Source organism: Rhinolophus sinicus, linkage group LG16 (assembly GCF_036562045.2).
Source record: "Rhinolophus sinicus isolate RSC01 linkage group LG16, ASM3656204v1, whole genome shotgun sequence".
Taxonomy (NCBI): Eukaryota; Metazoa; Chordata; class Mammalia; order Chiroptera; family Rhinolophidae; genus Rhinolophus; species Rhinolophus sinicus.
Window position 1 is genome coordinate 24,477,329 of NC_133765.1, and position 15,949 is coordinate 24,493,277.

The window sequence follows — 15,949 nt, forward strand, 5'->3', positions numbered from 1 at the left end:
ATTCAATAAAGGTATGCATGTTAAAAATCACTGAATTTGGGTCTTGTTATTTTTAAAATATATGCTGGTCTTAGGCTTCTTAATCTACTGATCAGAAAAAAATTGTTGCTTTTCTAGGATAAATGGAAATACTGTTGTGACTAGGGCACTAGCTGATCTTATTAGCCAACTAGCACTTTATAAATTTGGTGAAGGAAGCTGGGATATTTCTAGGAGAAAGCCATACTGCCCCAAAAGCTTACAGATAAAATTTCTATAATGTATAATGCCCAAGTTTCACATTATTGAGTAGGTATGGGGAGGACTAGTTAACGGTCTTTCGGGATTTGACCTAAGTAGCGATACAATCTATAGTCTAAGAAAAACAAACTTCCTGACCCTTAATGAATAAATAATATATAGCAATACTCCCACTGAATACAGTTCAGAAAGTTGGATGAAATATTAGAAAAGAATATTGAATAACATTGAAGCCATGGCAAGGCACAGAAGAAAAAGCACCATTGCCTGGCAAAAGGAAATGTAGAGAGAGAGATGACCTTTGTATTTGGGACTGACTATGGAGCCACACATTCCAGAAGAGGTGACTGAGTGAGAAGTTGAGGATGTATTCTAACAACTTTGTGGGCTTGTGTTGAGGAAAAGCTGGAATCTAGGATCTGCACAGAGGGTAGCTGTGGGTTTGAGTCCTTGAAGGAGACAGCCTAGCGGAAGCTGAAAGCAGACAGACCTCCCAGGATCCGAGACCCATTTGGATTGTGAATCCCCTCACTGTCATCAGCCAGAGGCCAACGGAGTCTCTGCAGGATAACAACTTCTTTGAGGTCAATCGCTTCCTAAGGTTCATCATATACAATGTAGAGCACTCAATAGATGCAAACCAAGTATAAGAAGAAGACAAAGCTGAGGGAAATGAGACAATAGAACTAGAACCATAGGGGTTCAAATTATATGAGTTATCAACACAAGGTATAAAATAATTGTGCTTCCTATATTCCAAGAGGTAAAATTAAAAAGAAAAAAATCTCAACAGCAAATTGTGGAAAAGAACCAATTGGGAATTCTATAACTGAAACACAGCATCTGAAATAACTCAGGATGTGTATAGCAGCACACTTGACACAGCTTAAGAGAGAATCGATGAAATGGAAGATTGGTTAGAAGAACCTATTCAGCATGAAGCAGTGAGATAAAAAAAAGGGAAATACATAAAGTAGCCTAAGAGACAGTGGTAATCTCTTATATTGATTAGTTTCTAGAAAGTTGTTGGAGACTCTTGTTCCACTGTAACAAAAAGAATGTATGGGATAGGCTAAAAAACCACGTATATTTTTCCCTTGCTTTTAAAATATTTTAATGAGCTATACATGTGGTAATATGCATAAATCTTCTATATACAAGTGAACAAATTTTATATAATTATACCTATTTAGCCACCATACCTGGGGCAGAGAATTATTTCCAACATTTGAGAAGGTTCTTTTGGCCCTTTTCCATTCAATACCTCCTCCTTAAAGTAACCATTATTCTACTTCTATCACCATAGATTATTTTGCCAGTTATTAATGGATTAGTAGGTGACACAATCTTTGTGGCTGGTTTCTTTCACTTGTTTTATTTATGATTTCCATGAAATTCTCTATGATGTTGGTTTGCATGTAGATGGTTATTTTTTCTTGCTATGTAGTAGTCCATTGTACATATAGACCATTATTTATTCATTCTCTAATTGATATATAGGCAATTGTGTTATTTCCAATTTTTCTTTATTAATAAATCTTCTAGCAACATTTTTGTAAATGTCTTTTCCTAAAAAACCATATATTTTTTAAAGCCATCATAGAACAGACAAATTCTCATGATTAAATTCATGTTTTTGTATTTTGGGCAGGAAAAACACAGAAGTGATAGTATGTTTTTCATCATAGAAGGTGGCACATAATGTCAATTTGTCATTCCTAGACAATTAGTAATTCATCTGTCTGGTGGATTTCTATAAGATTCCATTTGTTTAATTGTCATATTTAATCTGACTTGGACCTTGCCCAGAACAAAGAGGTACTATTATAAAAATAATTATAAAAATTATTTTTATATTAATTTCTAAGATAAATGGAAATACTGTTGTAACTAGGGCATAATTATAAAAATAATTATAAAAATAATAATTATAAAATATAATTATAAAATATAATTATATTTTAATTATAATTATAAAATAATAATAATAAAATAATTATAGGCAATTGTTTAATTTCTAGTTTCTTAAAGTGGTGGATGACAGTTGGAGTAAACAATAGACTAATAAGAATTTAAAAGGGAAGCTGGGAAATAAGATCCATAGAAGCTTTGAAAAGCTCTGTCTTACTCCTGGGGATCTACAATAGCGTGCACGAGAGGAAGGCTGTGTGTATACTCAGCTGTCACATGTTCCAGAAAGACCTGACAAGGCCCCAGCTTCTCCCCTCTGGCTGCCCCTGATGTTCTCTCCAAAAGTAGGAAGTGGAGAGGGTGCGAGGCTTTCCAGCTGCCTGAATGAATGGTCAAGACATGATTCAACATGTTCCCAGAACCCCTTGGCAAAGCCCGGTGCCTTCTTGGTTCCAGGTGGTTAATGAAATCTCTACCAACAGTTGACCATCCAGTAACTGAGAGGGGACCACAGGGGTCACACAGAATACAGACTTGAGAGAATTAGTTCAGAAAAGTCACTAACAAGACAAGACCAAAAAGAACAAATCCTGGGAAGGAGTGAGACTCTCATTCTCAGAGTTGCCACATTATATTTTCTATGTCCAGTTTAAAACAGCAAAAAGGTAAGAGATGTGAAAGCAAAAGTAAAGTATGGCCCTGTGCAGACAAGAGTTGACGTAGCCGGACTCAGCCAGCTTTCCTTAGAAAGACACGTCTGCTCGACTGGCCCTTCGCTCAAGCCTGGGAACTCAGAATCAGGAGAATGCCCGCTAGTTCCTGATAAGAGTGGCTTGTGCTGCCTGAACTGGTTTTGCAAACACGGTGGTTCTGCTGAATAGCTCTTTCCTTCTGGAATTCTTGAATTTAGGTATGGGCTAGGCAGAGTGTACCTAAATGACCAGCCGATAAAAACCTCTGGTCACTCACACAGGCTCTAATGAATCTCCCTGGCAGACAATATTCACACATGTTGTCACAAGTTATTGCTGGAGAATTAAATGTACCTGTGTGAGTCTTTGGGAGCAGAATTCTTGAAAAGCCTGTGTCTGGTTTTCTCTGGACCTTCATGCATCTTTTCCCTTTGCTTATTTTGGTTAGTGCGCTTTCACTGCAGTAAATCATAGCAATCAGTATGGCTCTGTACTGAGTTCAGTGAGTCCGTATAGAGAATCACAGAACCTGGGGGGCTCTAGCCACCCCCTCTACACAGGCTGGTACGCAAGCAAAAAAGAACCAATGGATGCTGTACCTGAGAAAATCCCAGACAGTGGACTTACTAGACAAAGACTTTGTACCTATTTTAAATGTGTTCAAAGAATTAAAGGAAATCATATTTAAAGAACTAAACAACACTGTGAGATTTGTGTCTCTCCAAGTAGAGACCAACAAGAAAAAACTATAAACTATAAAAGACAACCAAATAGAATTTCTAAAGCCGACAAGTACAGTAACAACCGAAAATTTCAACAGAGGAGCTTTTACAAAACAACAACAACAAAAAAAAACAGCAGAAATGTATTGGTTCACACTTCTGGAAGCTGGAAGTCTAAAGTCAAGCTGTAGGCTGGGCTATGCTCCCTGTGGAAGATCTGGCACATTAGACTTCCTTGCCACCTTCTAGCTTTTGGTATTTTCTGGGAATCCCTGGTTTTCCTTGGCTTGCAGCTGCCATCACTCCAATCTATGCCTCCATCAGCACAAGGCTTTCTCCTCTCTGTGTCCATGTGTCCAAACAGTCGTAGTACGGCCTACCCTAATTCAGTATGACGTTATCTTAACTTGATTACATCTGCAAAGACCACGTCTCCAAATTGGGTAACTTTCATAGGTAATGAGGATTAGAGCGTGAATGTGTATTTGGGGGGTCACAAACCCACAACAGGACTGAACAGCAGATCTGAGCAGGAGGAACACAGAGTCAGCAAATTTGAAGCTAACTGGTGCCCTGTGGCAGTGCCAGGCCCAAGAAAATGGCTCAAATCCTGACCCAACTCTTGGCTCTATGTTTTAATCCATGACCCGAAATACAATGCCTTTCCCTGAATTGAAGACACCCCCCCCCCACCGGGGACTGGGCGGATGCAAACATGTGTCCATCTCCACTCAGTTGCACCCCCCACACACACTTAGTTCTATCGCTGCCTTGCAGTGAGACTTCCGTGTGGTCAGGTGACCACCCTGAGTGACCAGTAGTCTGTTTAACTCCCAACGGGGAAAACCCTGGACATTCCGAACCAACTGCCCACATAACAGTTGCGCAGTTTGCCTTCGATCAAACAAACCCGGATGATGAGCAGTTAACATCACCTGAGAAAGGGGTCTGCTGGGCTGGTGCTTTGGGGGCTTAAAGCCTGAACTTGACAAGCCCCCAGTGTCTCACTGACGATAGATCTGAGCAGCCTGGACTCTGGCTTGGCTGAGAGGGGACAGTGGCTACACTGGCTCTGAATGTCCCTTTCCTGCCCACGTCCACCCTGACCACAGCCCAGTCTCTGTGTACAAACTACAGCTACTACTCTGGACTCCGCTGACTGGTGTTACTTCAGCAGCACCTTCAATGGGGGGATAGAAGGGGACGACTGTAGGAGACTTGGCATTATTTCTGAAATATTTCATAGAAATCAGAGGAAGCCACTTAGGCCTGAAGGTTCTTTGGGGAAAAAAACAGGTTTTGCATTTCTTGTTTTTAATTGATACTTACTTTACAGATCGCAAAGTGCCCCCGTCGTAAGCGTCCAGCTGTATGGCTTCTTATAAACATAAACACATCTGCTGCCAACACCCGGTAGCACACACGCAATGTCCCCAGCACCTGGGCAGCGTCCTGCACAAGGACAGAAGAAGGACACCTGAGTCACCAGGTTACCAGGATGGAGTCACTTACTCCAGGGGTAGTCCTAGCACAGCGATGGCTCCTAATGAGCTCAACGTTAGTGTGGCAGCCCTGTTGAAAGGTGGTGGATCTGGCCAGAAAGCTGGGGGAACCCAACCAGGCCCTTTGGGATTCGCTATGGAAGTGTGGGGGCAGGCAAGGGCGCCCAGAGAAGCTGCTCAGAAGCATCTGGGTTTTCACACAGTGGAAAACCCTGCTCCGCAAAGTGTAGTGCCCAGAATAATCGATGGCTACCGTTGCTAGGGGTGCTTTTCTATATTTGTGTTTCGTTTTATAGAAAAACATTTTTTTTATAAAATAAAAATTTATATTTTTATAAGGATATTTTCATACAAAGTAGCCACAGAGCTCAGCAATTTACTACAGAGTTCTACTTATTGCTGTTATTTTGCAAAAAGGTCACCATTTGAGTTGTAAATAACAAAAGCACCATGTGGCTCAACCCACAGTTCTCTAGAATAGTGATATTGTCTTAATATCTCTACAAGGAATTAATAGAGAATACAGTAAACCAAACATCAGGAACAACTGTCAGCATGTTTATTCAAAATTTTAAACCATGCTAGGCAACTCAGTAACCTACTCAAAGCCAGAGGAGATGAGAGTGTCATCAAAAACATAAGTAGAAGTCAACTAGCAGCCCCAAAATGCTGGTTGACTTTGGCCAAGACAGTTGAAAACATGAAAGTTCCCCTTACATCTCTATTGCCAGATTACATTAATGAAATCAAAACTAGAAAGCAAGACTGTAAAGACTATGATAATTTAGAAGCTATCACTAGATATTTTGTCATTGTATGTTAGCCCCCAAACTAAAGTTACAATGATAAAGGCCAAATGATCTTGAAGTTTGAGCTTGAGTCATTTTATCTGCATAATCCCAAATTTTCTCCACTGCAAAATAAGACTAACAGAACTGTCTTACTTACCTCACAAGGTTAGTAAGAGGCTCAAGAGAGGTAATATATGTTATAACTGTGTGGGAAGTTCAAGGCACTATATAAATGTGAAGTATTATGACCATAACGTGACCATGAATTTTATACAGGATCTGTGAGAGTGATTCTGTTTTTGTTGGAAAAACACTTTAAAAGCAACTGGAAGCAGATAAATATTAATGTAAAAATGCTCCATGTACAATAAAAGGTCTATCTAAAACTAGCACCACAACTTAAAAAACTAAATGTAAAAAATAAAATCTGAACAATGAAAAGCTCAACTTGTACTAAAGGTGGCGCCTTGAAAGAATAGCAGCAGTGAGGCGGCTCCCGTTCTGGGTCCTGCTGGAAGGTTCCCGACACTGTGGCAGCCCCACCCCCTCCGAGGACCTGGCTGAGGCCAGGTCATGGCCTTCATAGGCGTCAACCAGGACCTACCACACAAACCCAGGTGCTAGAATCCCTGGGGAGGCACAGACACAGATGCAGGAGGGCTCCTGGGGGGCTGGGGGTGAGGGGGTGAAGGGACGCTCCTCAGGACCTACAAGTGACCTTGGGCGCTGACATCCCAGGGGTCAGATCCACAGGAAACTGGAGGCTTTTGCTGCACTAACTAGCCTGAGGGTGTTGTCTGTCAGCTGAGCATCTATAAAAGTCTTATAAGGGCGATTGCACCTGGGCATTTGGCAGGGCAGCTTTAGGTGACTGGTTCCCTGGACAGTAAAACTGATACACAGGAAATGGGGGGAGGGGGTCTCTAGGACTCCAGGATGGAAAGGCCAAGTCCCTCCCCACTTGGCCCTGTGAGGAGCAGGAGGTCTGAGGACAGGTGGGAGAGGGGACCCTGCCCCTCCACCCCTCACTCACTACGACCCCACATGTCACCTACACAGTAAAACAGGACTGAGACATGCCTGTGCTTCGACTTAAAAAACATCCTGCAGTGGGAATAAAGAGATAAGTTTTATGGCTCAATGTATTCCAATGGGAAAGGTTACAGAAGACACTGCTGCTGCAAATGTACGGAAACCGATTACGTTTGTTTCATTTATTTACAAATTTGGAAATTAAAGAAACCTTAGCAATTTGTAATCCTATCCCCTTACCATATCCCAAAAGAGCATGACATTTTCTTCGATATTTTTGGGGCTTGTTTGATTTTTACAAATAGAAGAACAACTTACAGAACCTCAGCCTGAGAAATGGTGCCATGAGGTGAGCCAGGCCCTCGGCAGGGCTCCACAGAGGCTGAAGGGTCCCCACGGGTTGGGCAACACCCAGGTGGCTTAGGATCCTGCAGTGTCCCCAACTTGATGCTGGGACCACAAAGTACCCACAGAGATGCAGAGATGGAGGCTCTCCCAGAGCCACAAAATTACCTTAATGAACATAGTTCTACTGTACCTTCAACTGGGTCATTTAAGAGATGTCCTCTGTTGTTTGGCCAGATGCAGACCCCTCTGGCCCACTGCTTGCATGAGAAGGGGCCACAGGACATCGCTCCTCCCCCTTTTCCTGGGAGGCCTCTAGTAGGGGAGGCCAGGCCACCCTACACTGTCTCCTCACACCCAGTGATGAGGGTCCCACGTTAAACCCCCACTAGGGGATGCTCCCTGTGGGTCTTAAGGGGTCGGTAGGCAGAGTGGGTCCTGCAGGGCGAGGTGGTAAATGCATCCAGGGGACTCTCACGAAGAATACGACGTGAACGCCACAGCCTGAAGTTACCCACGTGGTGGCGTACAGGAACCTACTGTCCTCTCCTCCAGGTTAAGGAGGCTGAGGAGGGACGGGCCCAGCAACTGTAGAAGCTTACATGCCTGAGATTTGTCCTCAGGAAAGACGTGCTCAGGACATCTTTCAGTGGCCTGCACTGATTCTTTACTCTCCCCTCGTCTCCCCTGCACGGCCACAGGCAATAGGGGCCACCAGAGAGCTCTCCTCAGTTTGCTTCCTTTTACTAAAAGACAAAAAATAAATAAGTTAGAAAGCTACAGGGAACAGCGCACTTACGCGTTTTCATCCCAAGCACCACAGGTTCAAAGTTCTCCTACTTCGTCTTTCTCCGGAATTGCTTCGTCTGCTCTTTCTCCTGAAGCACTTCTGAAGGAATCTGGAAAACGGGAGGGAAGAGCAGAATCGGGCCTGTGCAGAGCCACTCACTGCAGGAAAAGCCCCGTGTGGGGAGCCCAGGGCAGAGCCAGACTTCACAGGGCGCTCCAGCAGGGTGGGCCCAGCCCTTGGACTCCCCGCCCAGCGCCCTGCATGGACCACTCAGGTTGGTCAACAGGATTGAATGCTGTAGACGGGGTCAGGCGCCAGGGCGATGCTGAGAGAGTGACAGTGGAGGGCGGGGAGGGGAGTATAGACATTGACGATCCCAGGACCCAGCACCTGGATGAGACCAGATCCCTTAGGAAGAGAATCATAAAAAGAGAAGGAGGACCTGGGGAAGGGTCACACACGGGAGCTTATGGATAGGAAAGAGAGAACATGAAAAAGAGATGAAGGAGGTAATTACTTACAAGTGCTCTTAGGCTCACTCTGTGGGCGGCTTCGTCATCCTGACAGCGGTCTTCGTTGGGACAAAGGCGGCAGCCATGTTGAGGTGGCCACGGGGAAGGAAAGGGGAGAGTTAGAGTCCAAGTGAGAGCCCAGGGTCCTGCTGCTCCTGGGTGATGGAGCCGCACCCAGGACCCGTTCTGTCCTCACGTCTACACTCGTTCCCCAGAGCCTCCTGGTCCTGAGGCCCGGGGCCCTGTCCTGGTCCTGCTCAATCCCAGGAGACAGGTCAGTGGTGCTGTGAGATCCAGTGTGTCTCCTAGAATGTGCCGGCCCTGGAGGGTCAGGGGAGGCAGCTGGGCAGAGGCTTAGGTCACATGAAAGCACATTCAACACATCAGCCTCGGCTGGGGTGTGGAGGCGGAAGCGAGCTCTAGAATAGTGGAGTGAAAGCTGTGATGCAGAGGAATTCTTCTTTAACTCATAGCGCCCTTTCCATGAGGAACAAACATGAGGAGAGAAGCAGAAGGTGCTGTACAAGTCCTGAGCGTAAAGCGGCAGGGACTTGACTTCTCAGAAACGAGAAGACCCTGGTCTCCACTTGGCAGAGCCTATGAGCCAGTTATTGTGTCCACCAGATTAAGGCCATCGTAGGTCAATTACGAGAATGAAACCACAGTCTCTTGCCCACAATTCTCAGGAGTGCTGACCAATCAAATGCCAAGCTCTGAGATTTGGCTGGGGTGAGGGGAAGAAAGGGCTGGTCTTGTAGGAACGATGAGTTTTATAGAGCAAAGCAAGGAAAGATGATGACAAACACCACACTCAGACCCCGGACACAGAGAGCCCCGTGTCCATAACACCACTGAGACAACCCATCAGACTTCCACATGCATTTCCTTTTTCTGTCTGATGTCACATCCCCCTTCCTCAACCTTCAAAGCAGCAGGCGACACACACCTGTTCCCATGAACTCTCTCCCATGAATTGACCTGAGTCTTCATCGTCGCTTTCAGTGTCAGAGAAGCTGTGTGTAGTAGAGTCTTCATCGTCACTTTCAGTGTCAGAGAAGCTCTCTGCCAGCCAGTCTTTAGATACAGAGACATGAGCAGTGATGTTACTAGAAAGAGGGCGCCCCCATTCCTCCTACTTGATGTGAGACTGTGGAGAGTCATACAGCATCACCCTGACCTTTCCTTCAGGTTCTCAGCTCTTCCCTGTGCTCCATGGGGTGCAAGTTTTTGAACAAGATGTTGGTCACAGATGCAAACATTTAAATCAGAGAGAGATGCTGAAGGAATCCCCTTTTAATTCCTCCTTGCCCCCGGCCTCCGACGGCTCTTCCCTCCAAACTTATCAACCTGGAATTGCAGCTCTTATGTTCACATTTGAGTGTGCCTGTGTCACTGAGCAATTGGATGTTTTATGTTAATTCACTGAGTTAATTAATGATCAAGTGAAATGAATTATAAACAGCCACACCTGGCCTCTGGCGGCCACAGTGGAGAGCCCAACTCTCGCTCTAAGGATGTGGAAGATGTGCCCTCCCCTTCACTGCCAGCTCCCCCAGAGCGGTCGATGGGTCTGATCTGATCATTCACTTGTAGGAATGGCAAGGACTCGTGTGCATGTGTCAGGTGCAAGGGAGGCTCTGGGGACACTCAAAGTCAGGGGACACCCTGACTCTGCACTAGAGCCTGGAAAGGCAGTGGCAAAGACCCCCTAAGGGGGAGAATGACTTGCACAATAAAAATTACAAAACATCGCTGAAGGAATTGAAGACACAAACAATGGGAACCACACACTGTGTTCATGGGTTGGAAGACATAAAATTGCTAACATTTCCACACAACCCAAAGTGTTCTGCAGACCCAATGCAACACCCTTGAAAATCCTACTCTCATTGTTATAGAAAAAAATAAGAAAATCTTAAAATACATATGGGACCCAGTAGCCAATACTATATGGAGAACGAAAAATAAACACAGAAGTTCCACTCTTCCTGGTGTGAAAACTCATGACAAAGCTATAGTCATCCAAACAGCATGTGGCTGGCATAAAAGCAGACACATCAATCTGTGGAACAGAAGACAAAGTGGTAAATCACACACATCTATGGCCAAATGATCTTCCAGAAGGGTGTCATGACTAAACAATGGGGAAAGGATAGTCTCTTTAACAATCAACAGAATGAAAAGGCTCCTACAAAATAGGAGAAAATATTTACAACACTCAGTGGTTAAAAAAAAAAAAAAAAAAAAAAGAAGAAGAAGAATCCAACTAAAACTTGGGCAAAGGCTTGAGCAGACATTTCTCCACAATAGACATACGAATGGCCAACAGACCTATGAAAAGGGGTCAACAGAATTAACCATCAGGGAAACGCAAATGAAGAGGATGGTGAGGTATCACTGAACACGTTAGGTTGTGTATTATTTGAAGAAAAAAAAGGATAACAAATGTGGGCAAGGATGGGAGAAATTGGATCCTTTCTACACTTAGTGTAAATGTAAAATGGCACAGCCATTATGGAAAACAGAATTGAGCTTCCTCAAAGTATTACAAACAGAACTCCCCTAAGATGCAGTGGTAGCTCTTTTGGGTCACATGCCAAGGGAATGAATTCGGGATCTCGAGGGGATACCTGCACGCCTTTGACCATTGCTGCATTGCTCACAACAGCCCCGATCTGGAAACAGCCCCAGTGTCCAAGGACAGGTGAAGCGTGAAGAAAAGGTGGTGTATGCATTCAATGGAATGTCATTCACCTTAAAAGGGAAGGAAATCCTGCCATTTGCAGCAAACTGAATAAACCTGGAGGACATTATTCTAAGTGAACAAAAGTCCGTCACAAAAAAAGAAATAGTGTACGATTCCATTAGATGACTATCTAAAATAGTCAACCTCCTAGAAGCAGAGAGTGGATGCGTGGTTGCTGAGAATTGGGTGAGGGGGAGAAAATACGGAGTTACTGTGAATGGGTACAGAGTTGGAGTCATGTGAGCTGAAAAAGTTCTAGATCTGCTGTGTAATAACGTGCACGCAGGTAGCAATACTGTACTGTATTCTTAAAAGGCGCTTAGCAGTTAGATTCTGTTTTTTTTTTTTTTTTTACCACAATAAAAAAATTAGTAAAATAAATTAGAAAGCAAAGAAAGGAAAGAAAAATGCAATAAAGAGAGAGTGTGGACTGCGGTGTTAGGGAGAGGAAGAAACAAAGAAAGGACAGGCTAGAAGAGAGGGAGGGAGGGAAGGAGGGAGGGGAGAGAGGGAGGAAGGGGGGGAAGAGGAAGAGAAATGGGGGGAGAATGGGAGAGGGAGGGAGCAAAGGAGAAAGGGTCTGATTGTTACAAAGGAAGATACAGAAACCGTGGAACAGGAGGAAAGCTCCTCTCTCCAGGTTGAAAAGAAGACGTCTACACAGTGTGCAATCCAGCAACATGGCTGCGTCCTTTCTCACCCCCATTCAAGAAGCAGCCAAATAGCATCTTAAGCCTGGGCAAGGCTGGGCTCAGGGAACGGTGTCCTACTGCTTCTCCTGATCTTGAAACCACCACCTGGTCACCCCTGGCCTGGGTGCCCTTCCTGCGTCTTCCTCTGCTCCTCTAAATTGTTGTCATGACAAAGTCTGGCCCAAGGCTCTCAGAGCTGTTCTCGCACCTGGAATCCACTGGACAGCGCGCTGTCAATTCCTGGAGCCCAGCTGTGGGGAGCCTCGTTTTGACATATCAGCGCACACATCTGGGTTCCCTTCAGCACCACGAGGAGACGGTGATCTAGAGATTAAGGATTTCTAGGACAGACGTGTCTCAAGTAGACAGTCTCTGGGATAAACAAGTGACAGTTTATGTTCGAGCAGTCTTTTTTTTTTTTTTTTGCGTGGAGGGGAAACATTGAAATCTACTAGACAAATTCTACTAAAATACATATTTCACACAAGACTCCTAGTACAAAGGAAACTCAACTCATAAGTTGTCTCATTTTATATGCATAACGACTTAAACTACTGCCTTGACCTGATTTCTGACAAAGCCCTTCAGAAGAAAGCATGACCCTATTTCCAAAGGAAGTTACCGGAGGGACATGAGGGGCAGAGCACTCGTCGCTCTGCTGAACTGCTCTTTCCTCACCTCGCGATGCACAGCGTGCCCTTCGTCCTCCTAGGACGGGAGCCCAGTGCCACCCTGATGCTCAGGCCCTCACCGTGACCTCTTGGTTCTGTTCAATGTGCAGTGTTTCTTGCCCGCCCAGAAAACCATAGGTAGGATGAGTGATGGGAGACAGATATTCCACATGAAAATGACTTTGTGTGTTTTTAGCAAGAGTGTGTGAAGGTAAATGTTAGACCTCTGTGGAGAAAGCCACAGTGAATTTCCCTCAGACCTCCCTGGAGTCTCTCCTGGTTCAAATGACTCCAGAACTGGACGTGACATGGGGCTACACCAGGGCCCATCTGCAAAAGGAAGGAGCCCTGCCCAGCGTTCAGCTAAGTTGGGGGAAGGAGTCATTCGTAGGCCTTTAGTGGAAAAGCCTTGAGACTGAGGGAAGTGGCAGCAGTGACACATCATGACCGTTAAAACGCCACAAGCCATACTAAGAGGCAATGATAATAATTAAAGGAAGTTGTCATTGATGCAGTAACAGAGGTTCTGAAATACAGTTTCCCCCTTTAGAACTCAGTGAGCATTGCCCTGAGCGCTGAGGGATTTGTTCTTCCATGTTCATTGTGGTATAGTTGGCATACAATGGATGCACACATGTAAACTTACATTGTCCCATCTCCAGTGTCCACTGAGACCTCCTGAAATGACAGGAGATACCATGAGGAGCAGATCATGCCGGGTCGTGTTTCCACAGCTCTTTGGTTCACTTCATGACATGAGAAAACCAGATGGGAACTCTGGCAAGTCGAGGGAACCCAAAGCAAGAACAGAGCAAAACTGCTCATTTCAAAAGGCATGAACTTTTGCTGGAGGAAGTATCTCACACGGCCATTTTGGTTTGGCAATTACAAAACTCTTTTCCATGGAGGAAAAACTGCTCACAGGCAGCAGCTCACTCCCGTACAATCTGCAACTGATGTCCTTTGATGCCCTTTCGAATCAGGAATCAGGTGGTAAGAGGCTTACACTCCACACTCTCTCCACCAAGAAAATTGTGTCATCTGTAACGTACAGGCTCACTCTCATTTTCATGTCTTAGTTCTACTGAAAAATAAAGCACCATTCCTATCACAGAGGAAGGAAGGCGAACTTACCTTGAGGGTAGATGGGGCCACATCACTTGTGCTGTAGCTGGGAAGCTCCTCGGTCAGGCCTTCAGGGGGCTTTGTGAAGACAGATAATACCCCACCCCCATTTCTTTCTCATGTGCTCTCTTTCCATCTGAAAGTCTCAGTGGGTCAGTCACTGCTGACACTGCTCATGAATTTCTCAGTGAGCTTTTCTTAATACTGACCTGGGGCCTGAGTGTGTGGATGGCGGTGATTAATAAGTAAGAGGCGAGCTGCTGCCGGCCCCTCCTCCTCGCTGGATGAAGGGCGGCCAAGGAGAGGGCGGGAAAGACGTGAGAAGAAGAGTCTCTGTCCTCCCAGCTAAGGGGAGCCCCATCCATGGAACAGTCAGTCTAACAAAGAGGACACAGTCACGGGCACGCTGCTGTCCAAGGTCACATTCGTATGACGGCTCCGCCTGGTCAGAAGTTTGGCTGAATTGCCCCTCCTCCCTCCCTTCGTCCAAGATCTTTCCTTCCTGCAGAATCCACAAGCTCCTAAGTGTAATCAGCTCCTCTGTAAGATCAGGGAACCTGATGAAAAGCCAACTTTACTGGGGAACCGAACTAAATTCTAGGCAAAGTATGCCATCACATTTCTCCACAATTTTGTTTCAGAAGAAAATGTCAAATACACGAGATTTGAAAGTACAGAAATCCCATTATTTAAAATAACCACTATCGTCCCTGTGATACTTCCCTCCCAGCCCTCCTTCCTACACCACGTGTGTGCCCACTGAGTCAGGGTCTGTCCGTCCTCGCACTGGCCACTGACAGTGAGATAGTTTGTTATGGGGGGTCTGGGGGGAGCACTGACGCTCTCGACCCCACTTGCGCGGGAGATTTGCAACGAGGTGATGGGCACGGGCTCCCCACCAGGTTCACTTTGAGGTGTCCTTGGCCGCTGCCCCTTGGGTACGTGCTCACACGGTTTGAGCATTTCTAAGGCTAGTTGTGATTTCGTCTCCCTGATTCTCGAGGCAGAGGCTGAGGAGTGACCGCAGGCCTGAGAGAGGCTGATCTACACGGTCCTAGTGCGGGCGTCACGCCTCTGAGAATCTGGGAGCTAAGCAGGAGCACGTGGACCCTACATGCGCCTTTCACATCAATGACTCTGCCAAAGTCGCTGTGAAATGCACCTGTCGCTGCCCTGGGCTGTGAGACACAGAGGCCCCCTCTCACGATGGGCAGCGTGTGGGAGCTCAGTGGACATGTCCACAGAGCCCGGGACTCCCTTACTCTGTGACAAGTGAACCCACGGCAGAGGGGTGAACGCAGGTCCATGGTCCAGAGCAGCAGCTTTGGGACCCATGCCTGGATTCCCATGTTGGCTTCTCCACAAGAGGTCCAGAGCTTCTGTCGTTCATATCTGCACAATCGCCACGTGAGGAAACAGAACATGAAACAAACCTCCAGACACAGCTGTGGTGAGGGAACAGAGAGGTAATTCTGTAAAGTATACACCGGTGACAGGACTTGCTTTAGAAAGCAGGCCCAGGTATTCTGTTGTGTAAGCGGGTAGATCGCCTGAAGAATCCCAGGCACTCACACACACTCACATTCACAATCACACCACACACACACACCCTACACACCTCACACACAAGCCTCACCACCTACATGTCGTCGTTACTTCCGGGGACTGTAGAACTGGCCAGAGTTCTTTCCTGGGCGTTCAGTTATGTACACTACACCCCCCCCTCACTCCCAGCAGAAATACGGAATCTGGGGGGCTCTCCAGACCAAAGTGGGAAAGAAAGCACCCCCCCTTCTTCCGAAGCTAGATTTTTTTCCTCGCAAGTGACTCCAGAATACATTCATGTTTCATCTGCTGCTGCATCCTCCTGCCATGAGAGAAAAGGACGCACTGTAAGGATCAGACTGACCTGGACACTGTTTGCTCAGGCCTTCTCTTCTCATGGTGACTTTCGGACACCAGGTGGTTGAGTCGGTGATGCAGGAGAAAAGCTCAGAACACCTGTGCAAAAGCTCAAGCTCTTCAGGGACGGTCTGTTAAGCCCCTTTGCACTGCAAATAGAAAACTCTTTTTAGGAGAAGAGTGTTCTCTTGAGGACAGTGCTGCTAGCGCACAGGCTGTCGCTGAGGCCGGCATTGTTGAATGCCGTCTTGACTGAGGTGTCAGCGGTTAGAGACT